Below are 12592 nucleotides of genomic sequence, written 5' to 3' on the forward strand. Positions count from 1 at the left end.
ATAGGTTTCAGTTAAATTCTCTAATGGTAGTGATATTGTATTTTAAATCCCTGTCAATTAATTGTCAATTAATCTTTCTAGAAAATTTGAATTTTCTTATGGGCTAAAAGAAGATTGTCCATCTTCTATGGACAATGGACTCCTAGGGGACTAGGAATTACTATAATGTCTTAATCTGTATAATTAAAAATTTCCTGTATATTCTAAATAATCTTAGAGATTTTTGTTTTGCTATTATTCATATGTAGAGGTAGTTGTGATTATTCATATTTTCAAAGTAAATTTATATTTTTGTCATTAAATTAAGTACATTTTCAGTTGATGAATACTAAGAACATAAGATCTGGTGGTAGTCTGAAAATACTTAGATATAAAAAGAGTTTCTTTTATTGGATCAGTTAGAAGATAGTTCTGCCATTGTTTGCTCACTTTAAGAAGTATTAAAGTGGTTTAAGTTTTTCAATGTGCTTTAACTTTTCATGAAACATTTTAATATAAGGTCTCCATTAAAACTATTTTCCTATCGAAAAACCTGGAAAAATTGGTATTGGAATTTTCTTTCAAGACAACAAACATCTAATAAATAAAATTTATTTTTATTGGAAATAATAAATTATATTTTAAAAAGAGAGTTGTGAGGGAGAAAGGATATTAATACTATGATTTAATAGTAGATACACAAATTTATATATAATTATTTGTATGTTACATATGTTTTATATATTATGTAAATTATATATGTAGTCATTATCTAAACAATTTTCTCCTGTATTCCAAATATATCTCACATTTAGAGCAGACAAAAATGTGTAGACACTACATTTTAGTTACCTACTACTGCAATGATTGTATTTTGCCAAAAAATTACATTAATGAACAGCATATTATGCTAATAACCTGGCTGAGCAGAGTTTTATAACTGATGTACAGCAGTAGGATCCGTTCTATTACATGACTTGCTCTGCATATGTAATGTCTAAAGATTATGGATATAAATTAAAAATAAGGAGAATTCTAAAATAAAATATCCCCTTAATATTTAGTCAAATTTTATGATAATTGCCCTGTGGTTGTTACCTCACGCAGTGCATTTTTATGTCAGGGATAATATATTTTGTGTGGTGTGGTAATATAGCAGTCAATGAAGTATTTTTAGTGTTATGTTGAGAAGTGGTATAATTTGGTAAGAATGATTCACCTGTCTGTTTTAATGCTTTAGATTTTTTCTGTTATATCCATGACATATTATAGTCCAATCTGATAACCTGATTTTTCGTTAACATTTTTTTAAAAGTTAGTGTATGTGTGTGTGTGTGTGTGTGTGTGTGTTTGTGCGCGCGCACCTGCGCGCAAGTGCACCCGCACACACTATGGTGTGCTTTGAAATCTTTCCAATTGTGAGACATATAGCCAATTCATAAATGGTTCACATGGTGCCCAGAGGTACAGTTAAAGAGGGCAAACTGATGTCATGAATATATGTTTGTATAAAGGTCTATAAATAATAAATTAGTTATAGTGCCTATGTCTAATAAATGGTGTACATAAAATTATGCAACTCTTTATTAAGAAAATGAATCTTCTAGAAAGATAATATGTATCTTTCTGCTGTTTGTGATGACTGTGAGAATGAAAATATAGTGAAATGTTTAAAATAAATTTTCTACTATATATTTTTGGAAAATAAATAGGGAGCCTCCATTAATTTCTAGTTCAGTACATTTTCCCTTTGTATGTATGCTTGTCAGATACTACTACAAATTGTGCTAAAAATATGCTATGAAAAGAAACACAAGGAAGTAATTTTATGATTAATGTCCCATGTAGCAGACTTCTTATGATTTGGTAAGCTTATAATGTATTTGAGAGTTGACTTCATGATGTACTTCTTAATATGAAGATATAGATCAATTATGGTGGTAGTTATAAAGTGTTGCACGTTTTTAACCAATTTTGAATTATTTTACCTAGTGCAACATGATAACTGGACATACTTAAGAAAACGAAAACTTATGATTAATACCAGTGAGTTGAACAGTAAGTTCTACTATGTCTGCAAATGACTAAAATTATCATAATGGAATTTATTTTTTAAAGATTTTATTCATTTATTTGACAGAGAGAGATCACAAGTAGGCAGAGAGGCAGGCAGAGAGAGAGAAAGGAGGAAGCAGACTCCCTGCTGAGCAGAGAGCCCAATGCAGGACTCGATCCCAGGACCCTGAGATCATGTCCTGAGCGGAAGGCAGCGGCTTAACCCACTGAGCCACCCAGGCGCCCCTCATAATGGAATTTTAAAAGATATTTCCTACAAGAACAAAACAAAGGAGAAAACAGCAATATATACTGATGAGATCTAGTAGGGAGATAGATGAATGGGAGCTGGTTTATTTGAGTAAAAGTCTCTGAATCTAAGACAAGAGGGATATAAAGAAAGGAAGGAAGTGAGAGAGGAAGGAAGGGAGGAAGGGAGAAAGAAAGAAAGAAAGAGAAAATGAAAGAAAGAGAAAATGAAAGAAAGAGAAAATGAAAGAAAGAGAGAAAAAGAGAGAGAGAGAAGGAGAGAGAGAAAAGGAAAGAGGGAAAGGAAGGAAGAGCGATGGAGAGAGAGAGGGAGGGGAATGGAGGGAAGGAAAGGAGAGGAGATGAAAGGAGAGGAGAGGAGAGGAAGATACCAACTATATTATAAATACGCCAAACACAGAAGATGGTATGGGTGGGAAGACATGATGGATTTAGAAAAATGAGAGGATTTTGTGACAGTCTTCCTGAAGAAAGAGGCCAGTGGATCTATTCTACAACTATGAATTTACCACTGCCTTCTAAAAGAAGTGGATGCTTAATTCTTCCAATGGGTAAGAGAGAAGGTTTCTGGATGTCAGGAATAGTAGAGAACTCAGGTACCACTCAGATTGTGCATTGGAAAAAAAGACTTCCCATCACCCAACACACACACACACACACACACACACATTATCGAAGTATCTTTTTCATTTTTTTTTTTTACATTAATCACATTTAAGAGAAAGGGGACTATTCCAATACTCTAAATGGATTATAAGCCACTCGGTTATCAGTGTTTTGTTTAACACATGAAGGAAGTATGTAATGGTCTTTTTCATTTCAATCAGCTTCTTAGTTTTCTTTCATTCATTTTTTTTTAAGATTTTCTTTATTTGAGAGAGAGAGAGAGGGAAAGAGAGTGGAGGGTGGTGAGGGTAATGGCAAAGAGAGAAAGAGAAGCAGGCTCTCCACTGAGCAGGCAGCCCAAGATGGGGCTCTATCCTAGGACCCTGGGATCACAACCTAAGCCAAAATCAAGTCCACCAGTTAATTGACTGAGCCACCCAAGTGTCTCATTTTCTTAGTTTCTATCACTGGGTACAAAGTGGCAGGTACAGATCACCATATATTTAAGTTAAAAAAAAAGTATTCTAAAGAAAATATCTTAAGGAAATATATCTGAAATTAAAAACAGAAACAATAGAAAACAAAGAAAAAATACAAATTGAAGGGAACAGGTAAATCTGGGGTAACAAAACTAAAAAGATCTCCATTAATATTTTTAGTGTTCTGAGTATCCATAATAAAAGAATGCTGTAATAAACACTTATTCAACAAAATGTGAGAGTTGAAAGTATGATAGCAGAAACTAAAATTTTGTAGAAAGACTGGAAGATAAAGATCCTGGGGGTAAAAAAAAAAAAAAAAAAAAATCACCAGGAGAGAAAACTGGACTTGGCCTACAGAGCTGATAAATGTTATTTTTCAGAAGACCAAACTCAGGAACTTAATAAACCAATACAATTTCTACTAATTTTTCAACTAGTTTTGTATGTGTCAGAGAGATATAAGGACTAAAACTTGTGAAATGCTGATTCTTAGAACCTGATAGTAAAATCTTCTTTGTTTCATCCTTCACTTAGAGCAAATTAAAATCATTTATTCCTAGAGGGCTGAATCATCTTATCTTAAGCGCAACCTCTGTGTCTCTGTATGGGGTTAAATTTTGTCAGCATCCAAAGACACCAAGAATACCTTCCAGAGCTTTTACTTCAAGAGAGGCTCTAGAATAACAAAAGGCATGCCAGGCTTGGTAAAATAGATGCTCTCTTTATAGTCCATGCCTTGAAACTGCTCAGAATCAAAAGTCAAAGGGGAACCTTCCTGGCTAGCCTGGCAAGATCTCATCTATTGCTGGTGGTGTTGCAATTCTTCTGACTTTTTCCTTTTTAACCTATTTTGCTTTGAAGGCTGAAAACAATATCTTAAAATTTGGATCACCCTGCCAGGCACCAAGAATATCATTGGACTCATTTTTGACAGATTGTGATGTATATATTTTTATAATTTTGCCTTGCAGTCAACAGTTATCTTCCTATCTTTCAATGCTCTCAGACTCATATATACATGTGTTTTATGTAAATTCTTATTCCCATCCTTGGCAAGATCATGTGCAAGGGAATTAGTGCTAAGTTTTCATGCTACACAAAGCCCATCTATTGTTTTGTTTTATTCTGTTTTCTTTGGCACCAGTGAAAGGAATTTTAAAATGTTATTTAGGAAATAATTCCAAACTATCTACTAGTCTCTAAAAAGTGGAAAGTTTATATTTCAACAAAACTTTAAAGTAGAGCAATAACAAGAACCACTTTAGTTTTGATCTTGTAAAATTATGTGTTTTCTTTGCTTCTGTGATATAAAATCCCTTGCTATGTACATAATACATTGAGTATAGTTTTAAAGTACATGTAACACAGGTGGAAAAGTACTATGAAATTTACTCTAAAACTTCCTAAATCTCCCATATCATTTTAAGACGAGGTAGAGGACAGCAACTTTCAGCCATCATGAAGTAATAGTTCTTGCCTGAAATAACTGAAAATCCAGGAAGAAATATAAGGAAAAAAACTTTGTCAGACATGAGATGACAGGCAACACAGGGCAGTGATGGTGAGAGAGGGGAAGGTAAACAAGGGGAGCCTTGTGTAGTACTAGTTTATTGCCTGGAAGAGTTTCAGACCTTCCCAATGAAAGTAAAGGGAGTTGATTCAGCAGTTTTACCCTGGGCCTGTTGGAATCTCCCCTGTACATACTCAGCTCACTGATCAGCCAAGGATTTGAAGACATTTATATGTGGAGTCTCTGTATTCATGTTACAAGGCACTCTTCTTTCTGGGTTTCTCCCCTCAGCAACAGCCCTGACCACCTCTGACACATTTAAGCCAGTGACAATGGAGCCCCATGAGTTCTTACCACCCCTAACTAATCACTCTCTAATCACTAGAGAGTGGTATTTGGGGCCACGCCACATAAATATGGATTTCACCCACTGCAGGGTCACTTCAATTTCATCAAATAATCATTGTATCTATATTACTTAGTGCTCATCATGGTATATATACTCTTAAACTCCTTTCCTTCATCCACTTACCCACCTACCTGTCTTCTGGCACTCCCACCTACCTTTCTAAACTGGCAATCACCAGTTTGTTCACTGTATTTAAGAGTCTGTGTTTTATTTCTACTTTTTCCTTTGTCCATCTCTTTTGTTTCTTAAATTCCACATGAGTGAAATATAGTATTTGTCTTTCTTGGTCTAATTTATTTCACTAAGTATTATACCCTCAGGTCCATCCATGTTGTTGCAAGTGCAAGACCTCATTATTTTTTATAGCCAAATATATATTGCGTAACATATATATTTATTCTAGTTCTGTGAAAAATGTTTTTGGCAACCTGATAAGAATTGCAATGAGTCTGTAGATTGCATAGTATAGACATTTTAACAATAATGATTTGAGGAGTCAAGATGGTGGAGCAGTAGCAGGCTGAGATGACATCAGGTAGCAGGAGTTCAGCTAGATGATTATCAAACCATTACAAACACCTACAAATACAACAGGAGATCAAAGAGAAGAAGAGCAGCAATTCTAGAAACAGAAAATTGACCACTTTCTGAAAGAGCTGTACAAAAAACATTCAGGGAACAAAAGCTCCGGAGACAGCGAATGGGAGCAGATTACTTAGCCCAGCCCCTGGCAAGGGCAGTGCAATTCTGCCCCTGGTAAGAGCGGTTCAATTCTGCCTGGGGCAAAGACACTTGAGAATCACTACAATAGGTCCCTCCCCCTAGAAAATCAGCAAGAAATCCAGCCAAGACCAAGCTCATTGGTCAAGGAGAAGAGAGGAATTTCAGAGAAAGGGAAAGAAAAGCACAAAATTCATGGCTTTCTCCCCAGATTCTCCCCAGATTCTTTAGTCTTGCAAAGTTAATTAAAATTTTAATTAAATTTTTTCTACCCTAATTTTTTTAACTGCTACTCTTTAACATTTTCCAACTAATTTATCTTAACAATAACTTTCTTAAAAAATCTTTTTGAACCTTTATTGTTATAGTAATATTTTATCCTTCATTGTATCTAACTTTATCTTTTGTACACACATTGGGGTTTTTCTTCTAAAAAATTTTGGGATACAACTTCTTCTAATAGATCAAAATATACCATAGATCTAGCACAGGTTTGTTCTAGCCTCCAGCCTGAACAAATTCTTTCCACTTTCTTTTTCTTTCTGTTCCCAGTCAACTTATCTTATCAACTCTTTAATTCATTTTTTAGAAATTTTTTTTTTAATTTTCATCTTTACGGCCATATTCCATCTCTTCATTGTGTTTACCCTCATTTTTGTGTGTGCCTATATATATACACACACATACATATATATATATATATATATATATATACACATATATACATATATGTGTGTATATATATAATTTTTCTTTCTTTCTTTAAAGTTTTGGAGGTAGTTTCTTCTATGAGACCAAAATACTCCCTAAATTAAGTGGATAGCTCCATTATATTCACCAGTCTAATATCTATATATATATATATATATATAGATATAGATATAGATATAGATATATAATGTTCCATTTTAAAATTTCTTTTTACCCCCATCCACCTCCCCTACAATTTGGGGTCTCTTCTGATTTGGTTAATGCACATTTTTCTGGGATCTTTGCCACCCTTTTAGTACTTTATTCTCTCATTCTTATATTCTTATCTAGATAAAATGACAAGGCAGAAAATCTCACCACAAAAAAAAAAAAAGAACAAGAGACAGTACCAAAGGCTAGGGACCTAATCAATACAGATGTTGGTAATATGTCAGACCTAAAGGTCAGAATGACAATTCTCAAGGTGCTAGTTGGGCTTGAAAAAGGCATGGAAGATATTAGATAAACTATATCTGAAGAAATAAAAGACATTTCTAGAGAAATAAAAGAACTAAAATCTAACCAATCTGAAATAAAAAAAAGCTATTAATGAGGTGCAATCAAAAGTGGGGGCTCTTGGGGTGCCTGGGTGGCTCAGTGGGCTAAGCCTCTGCCTTCGGCTTGGGTCATGATCTCAGGGTTCTGCAATCGAGCCCCACATTGGTCTCTCTGCTCAGCAGAGAGACTTCCTTCTCCTCTCTCTTTGCCTGCCTCTTTACCTACTTGTGATCTCTATCTGTCAAATAAATAAATAAAATTTTAAAAAAAATTTTAAAAAGTGGAGGCTCTTACTGCTAGGATAAATAAGGCAGAAGAGAGAATTAGTGGTATAGAAGAACAAATGATGGAGATTAAAGAAGCTAAGCAAAAGAGAGAAACAACTACTGGACCACAAGGGGAGAATTCGAGAGATAAGTGCTAGCATAAGACAAAACAATATTAGAATAATTGGGATTCCAGAAGAAGAAAGAGGGAGGGGAGCAGAAGTTATATTGGAGTGTATTGTAGAGAATTTCCCTAATACGGCAAAGGGAACAAACATCAAAATTCAGGAGACACAAACAACCCCCCTCAAAATCCATAAGAATAGGTCCACACCCTGTTATCTAATAGTAAAACTTACAAGTCTTAGTGACAAAGAGAAAATCCTGAAAGCAGCCAGGACAAGAAGTCTGTAACATACAATGGTAAAAACATTAGACTGGCAGCAGACTTATCCACAGAGACCTGACAGGCCAGAAAGGACTGGCTTGATATATTCAGAACACTAAATGAGAAAAACATGCAGTCAAGAATACTATATCCAGCTAGGTTATCATTGAAAATAGGAGAGAGAAAAAGCTTCCAGGACAAACAAACACCAAAAGAGTTTGTAAACACCAAACTAGCTCTACAGGACATATTGAAAGGGGTCCTCTAAGCAAAGAGAGAGCTTCAAAGTAGTAGACCAGAAAGGAACAGAGACAATATACAGTAACAGTTACCTTACAGGTAATACAATTACACTAAATTCACATCTTTCAATAGTTACTCTGAATGTAAATGGGCTAAATGCCCCAATCAAAAGACGGTATCAGAACGGATAAAAAAGCAAAACCCATCAATTTGCTGTCTACAAGAATTACAGGCCAATATCCTTGATAAACACAGATGCAAAAATTATCACCAAAATACTACCCAGTAGGATTCAACAGTACATTAAAAGGATTATTCACCATGAAAAAGTGGTAGATTTATTCCAGGGCTGCAAGATTTGTTCAACATTTGCAAATCAATCAATGTGATTCAATACATTAATAAAAGAAAGAACAAGAACCATAGGATACTCTCAATAGATGCTGAAAAGGCATTTGACAAAGTACAGCACCATTTCTTGATCAAAACTCCTCAAAGTGTAGGGATAGAGGGTACATACCTCAATATCATCAAAGTCATCTATGAAAAACCCACCATGGGTATCATTCTTAATGGGAAAAAACTGAGAGCTTTTCTACTAATGTCAGGAATGCAGCAGGGATGTCCATTACCACCACTGCTTTCAACATAGTACTAGAAGTCCTAGCTTCAGCAATCAGACAACAAAAAGAAATTAAAGTCATCCAAATCAGCAAAAAAGAAGTCAAATTATCACTCTTTGAAGATGATATGATACTTCATGTGGAAAGCCCGAGAGACTCCACTCCAATCTGCTAGAACATGTACAGGAATTCAGTAAAGTGTCAGGATATAAAATCAATGCACAGAAATCTGTTGCATTTCTATACACCAATGACAAGACAGAAGAAAGAGAAATTAAGGAGTCAATCCCATTTACAATTGCACCCAAAACCGTAAGATACATGAAAAAACCTAACAAAAAGGGCAAAGAATCTGTACTCAAAAAATGTTTAAAGTATTCATGAAAGAAATTGAGGAAGACACAAAGAAATGAAAAAATGTTCCGTGCTCCTGGAATTGGAAGAACAAATATTGTGAAAATGTCTATGATACCTAAAGCAATCTACATATTTAATGCAATCTTTATCAAAATCCCATCCATTTTTTTTCAAAGGAATGGAACAAATAATCCTAAAATTTATGGAATTTTATGGAACCTGAAAATACTGTGAATAGCCAGAGGAATACCTTTCTTGAAAAAGAATGCCAAAGTTGGTGGCATCACAATTCCGGACTTCAAGCTCTATTACAAAGCTGTCATCAACAAGATAATAAGTCACTGGCACAAAAACAGACACATAGATCAATGGAACAGAATAGAGAGCCCAGAAATAAACCCTCAACTTTTTGGTCAACTAATCTTTGACAAAGCAGGAAAGAATGTCTAATGGAAAAAAAAGACAGTCTTCAACAAATAGTGTTGGGAAAATTGGACAGCCACATGCAGAAAAACGAAACTGGACCATTTCCTTACACCACACACAAAAATAGACTCAAAATGGATGAAGGGCCTCAATGAGAGAAAGGAATCGGTTAAAATCCTTGAGGAGAACACAGGCAGCAACCTCTTCGACCTCAGCCTCAGTAACTTCTTTTTAGGAACATCGCCAAAGGTAAGAGAAGCAAGGGCAAAAATGAACTATTGGGACTTCATCAAGATCAAAAACTTTTGCATAGCAAAGGAAAGAGTTAACAAAACCAAAAGACAACTGACAGAATGGGAGAAGATATTTGCAAACAACATATCAGATAAAGGACTAGTATTTAAAATCTATAAAGAACTTTTCAAACTCAACACCCAAAGAACAAATAATCCAATCAAGAAATAGGCAGAGGACATGAACAGAAATTTCTGCAAAGAAGACATCCAGATGGCTAACACACAAATGAAATAGTGCTCCACATCACTTGGCATCAGGGAAATACAAATCAAAACCACAATGAGATGCCATTTCACACCAGTAAGAATGGCTAAAATTAACAAGTCAGGAAGCAACAGATGCTGGCGAGGATGTGGAGAAGGGGGAACCCTCCTACACTGTTGGTGGGCATGCAAGCTGGTGCAACCACTCTGGAAAACAGCATGGAGGTTCCTCAAAAAATTGAAAATAGAGCTACCGTACAACCCAGCAATTGCACTACTGGGTATTTATCCTAAAGATACAGATGTAGTTATCCAATGGAGCACCTTCACCTGAATGTTTATAGCAGGAATGTCCACAATAGCCAAACTATGGAAAGAACCTAGATGTCCATCAACAGATGAATGGATAAAGAAGTGGTATATATATACAATGGAATACTATGCAGCCATCAAGATAAATGAAATCTTGCCATTTGTGACAACGTGGATGGAACTAGAGGGTATCATGCTTAGTGAAATAAATGAATCAGAGAAAGACAATTATATGATCTACCTGATATGAGGAAGTTGAGAGGCAGAGTTGGGAGTTTGGTATGTAGGTAAGGAAAAAATGAAACATGATGGGATTGGGAGGGAGACAAACCATAAGAGACTCTTAATATCACAAAACAAACAGAGTTGTGGGAAGAATGGGGGTAGGGAGACAACGGGGAAGGTATGTGCTCTGGTGAGTGCTGTGGACAATGGGGAAGGTATGTGCTATGGTGAGTGCTGTGAAGTATGTAAACCTGGTGATTCACAGACTTGTACCCCTGGGGCTAATAATACATTATATGATAATAAAAAATTAAAAATTTTTAAAAAATTAAAAATAATGACTTTTCCATTTCTGAACATGAAATATCTTTCCATATGTTTGTGTCACCTTCAGTTTCTTTTATCAGTGTTTTATTGTTTTCAGAGGGCTTTCCCCCCTTTGTTAATTTTATTCCTATAATTTTATCTCTATAATTTTAAATGAGAATATTTTCTTAATTTCTCTTTCTGCCACTTCATTATTAACATAAAGAAGTGCAACTGATTTCTGTATATTAATTTTGCATCCTGAAACTTTACTGAATTCACTTATCAGTCCTACTAGTTCTTTTTTTAAAATTTTTTATTTTTTATAAACATATATTTTTATCCCCAGGGAGTCCTACTAGTTCTTTAATGAAATATTTAGAGTTCTCTATGTATAGTATCATGTCATTTGCAAGTAGTGAAAGTTTTACTTCTTTCTTACCTATTTAGTAGATTTTTATTTATTTTTCTTGTCTGATTTATGTGGCTATGACTTCCAGTGCAATGCTGAGTAGAAGCAGTGAGAGTGGGCATTGTTTTCTTTTTCCTAATACTATAGGAAAAGCTCTCAGATTTTCACCATTGAGTATGATGTTAGCTGTTGTTTTTTTCTGAAATGGCATTTATTATGTTGAGGTATGTTTCCTCTAAACCTCCTTCACTGAAAGTAGGTTTATCACAAACTTTTTCTCCATGTATTGAGACGGACATTAGGTTTTTATGTATCAAGTTGATTGATTTGTGAATATTGAACCACTCTTGTATCCCTGTAATAAATCCCTCTATACCATGGTGAATGAATTTTTTGTAATGTATTGTTGGATTCAGTATGCTTATAATTTTGTTGAGGATCTTTTTTAAAGATTTATATATTTATATTAGAAAGAAAGGATGAGCATGAGCAGAAGGGGCAGAGGGAGAGAGAATCTGAAGCTTACTTCATACTGAGCTCATGGCCCTGAAATCGTGACCTGAGCCAAAACCAAGAATCAGATGCTTAACTGACTGGCCACCCAAGTGCTCTTGTAGAGAATTTTTGCAAATATATTCATCAGAGATACTGAGATAGTGGCCTATTGTTTTCGTTTTCTTTTTTTTTTTTTTTTTTTTTTTAGTTTATATCTGGTTTTGGTTATTGAGGTAATGCTACCACATAGAATTAATTTGGAAGTTTTCTTCCCTTTTCTATTTTTTGGAATAATTTGAGAAGAATAGGTATTAATTCCTCTTTAAATATTTGGTAGAATTCATCTTTGATGACATCTAGACTTATGTTTTAAGGATATATTTGATTACTGATACAATTTCATTGCTAGAAATCACTCTGTTCAAATTTTCTACTTCTCTCTGATTTAGTTTTGGAACATTATATGTTTCTATGAATTTATCCATTTCTTCTAGCTTGTCTGATTTGTTGACATATAATTTTTCACAATATTCTGTTAAAATCCTTTGCATTTCTGTGGTGTCAGTTGTTATTTCTTCTTCATTTCTAATATTATTTTAGTCCTTTTTTTTTTTTTTTTTATGAGTCTGGCTAAAGGTTTATCAACTTTGCTTATCTTTTCAAAGCAACCGCTGCTGTTTTTACTGATCTGTTTTATTTTTTTTAGTCTTTATTTACTTCTGATATCATCTTTATTATATCCTTTTTCTATTGGCTTTGG

This window comes from Mustela lutreola, chromosome 1 (assembly GCF_030435805.1).
Source record: "Mustela lutreola isolate mMusLut2 chromosome 1, mMusLut2.pri, whole genome shotgun sequence".
Taxonomy (NCBI): domain Eukaryota; kingdom Metazoa; phylum Chordata; class Mammalia; order Carnivora; family Mustelidae; genus Mustela; species Mustela lutreola.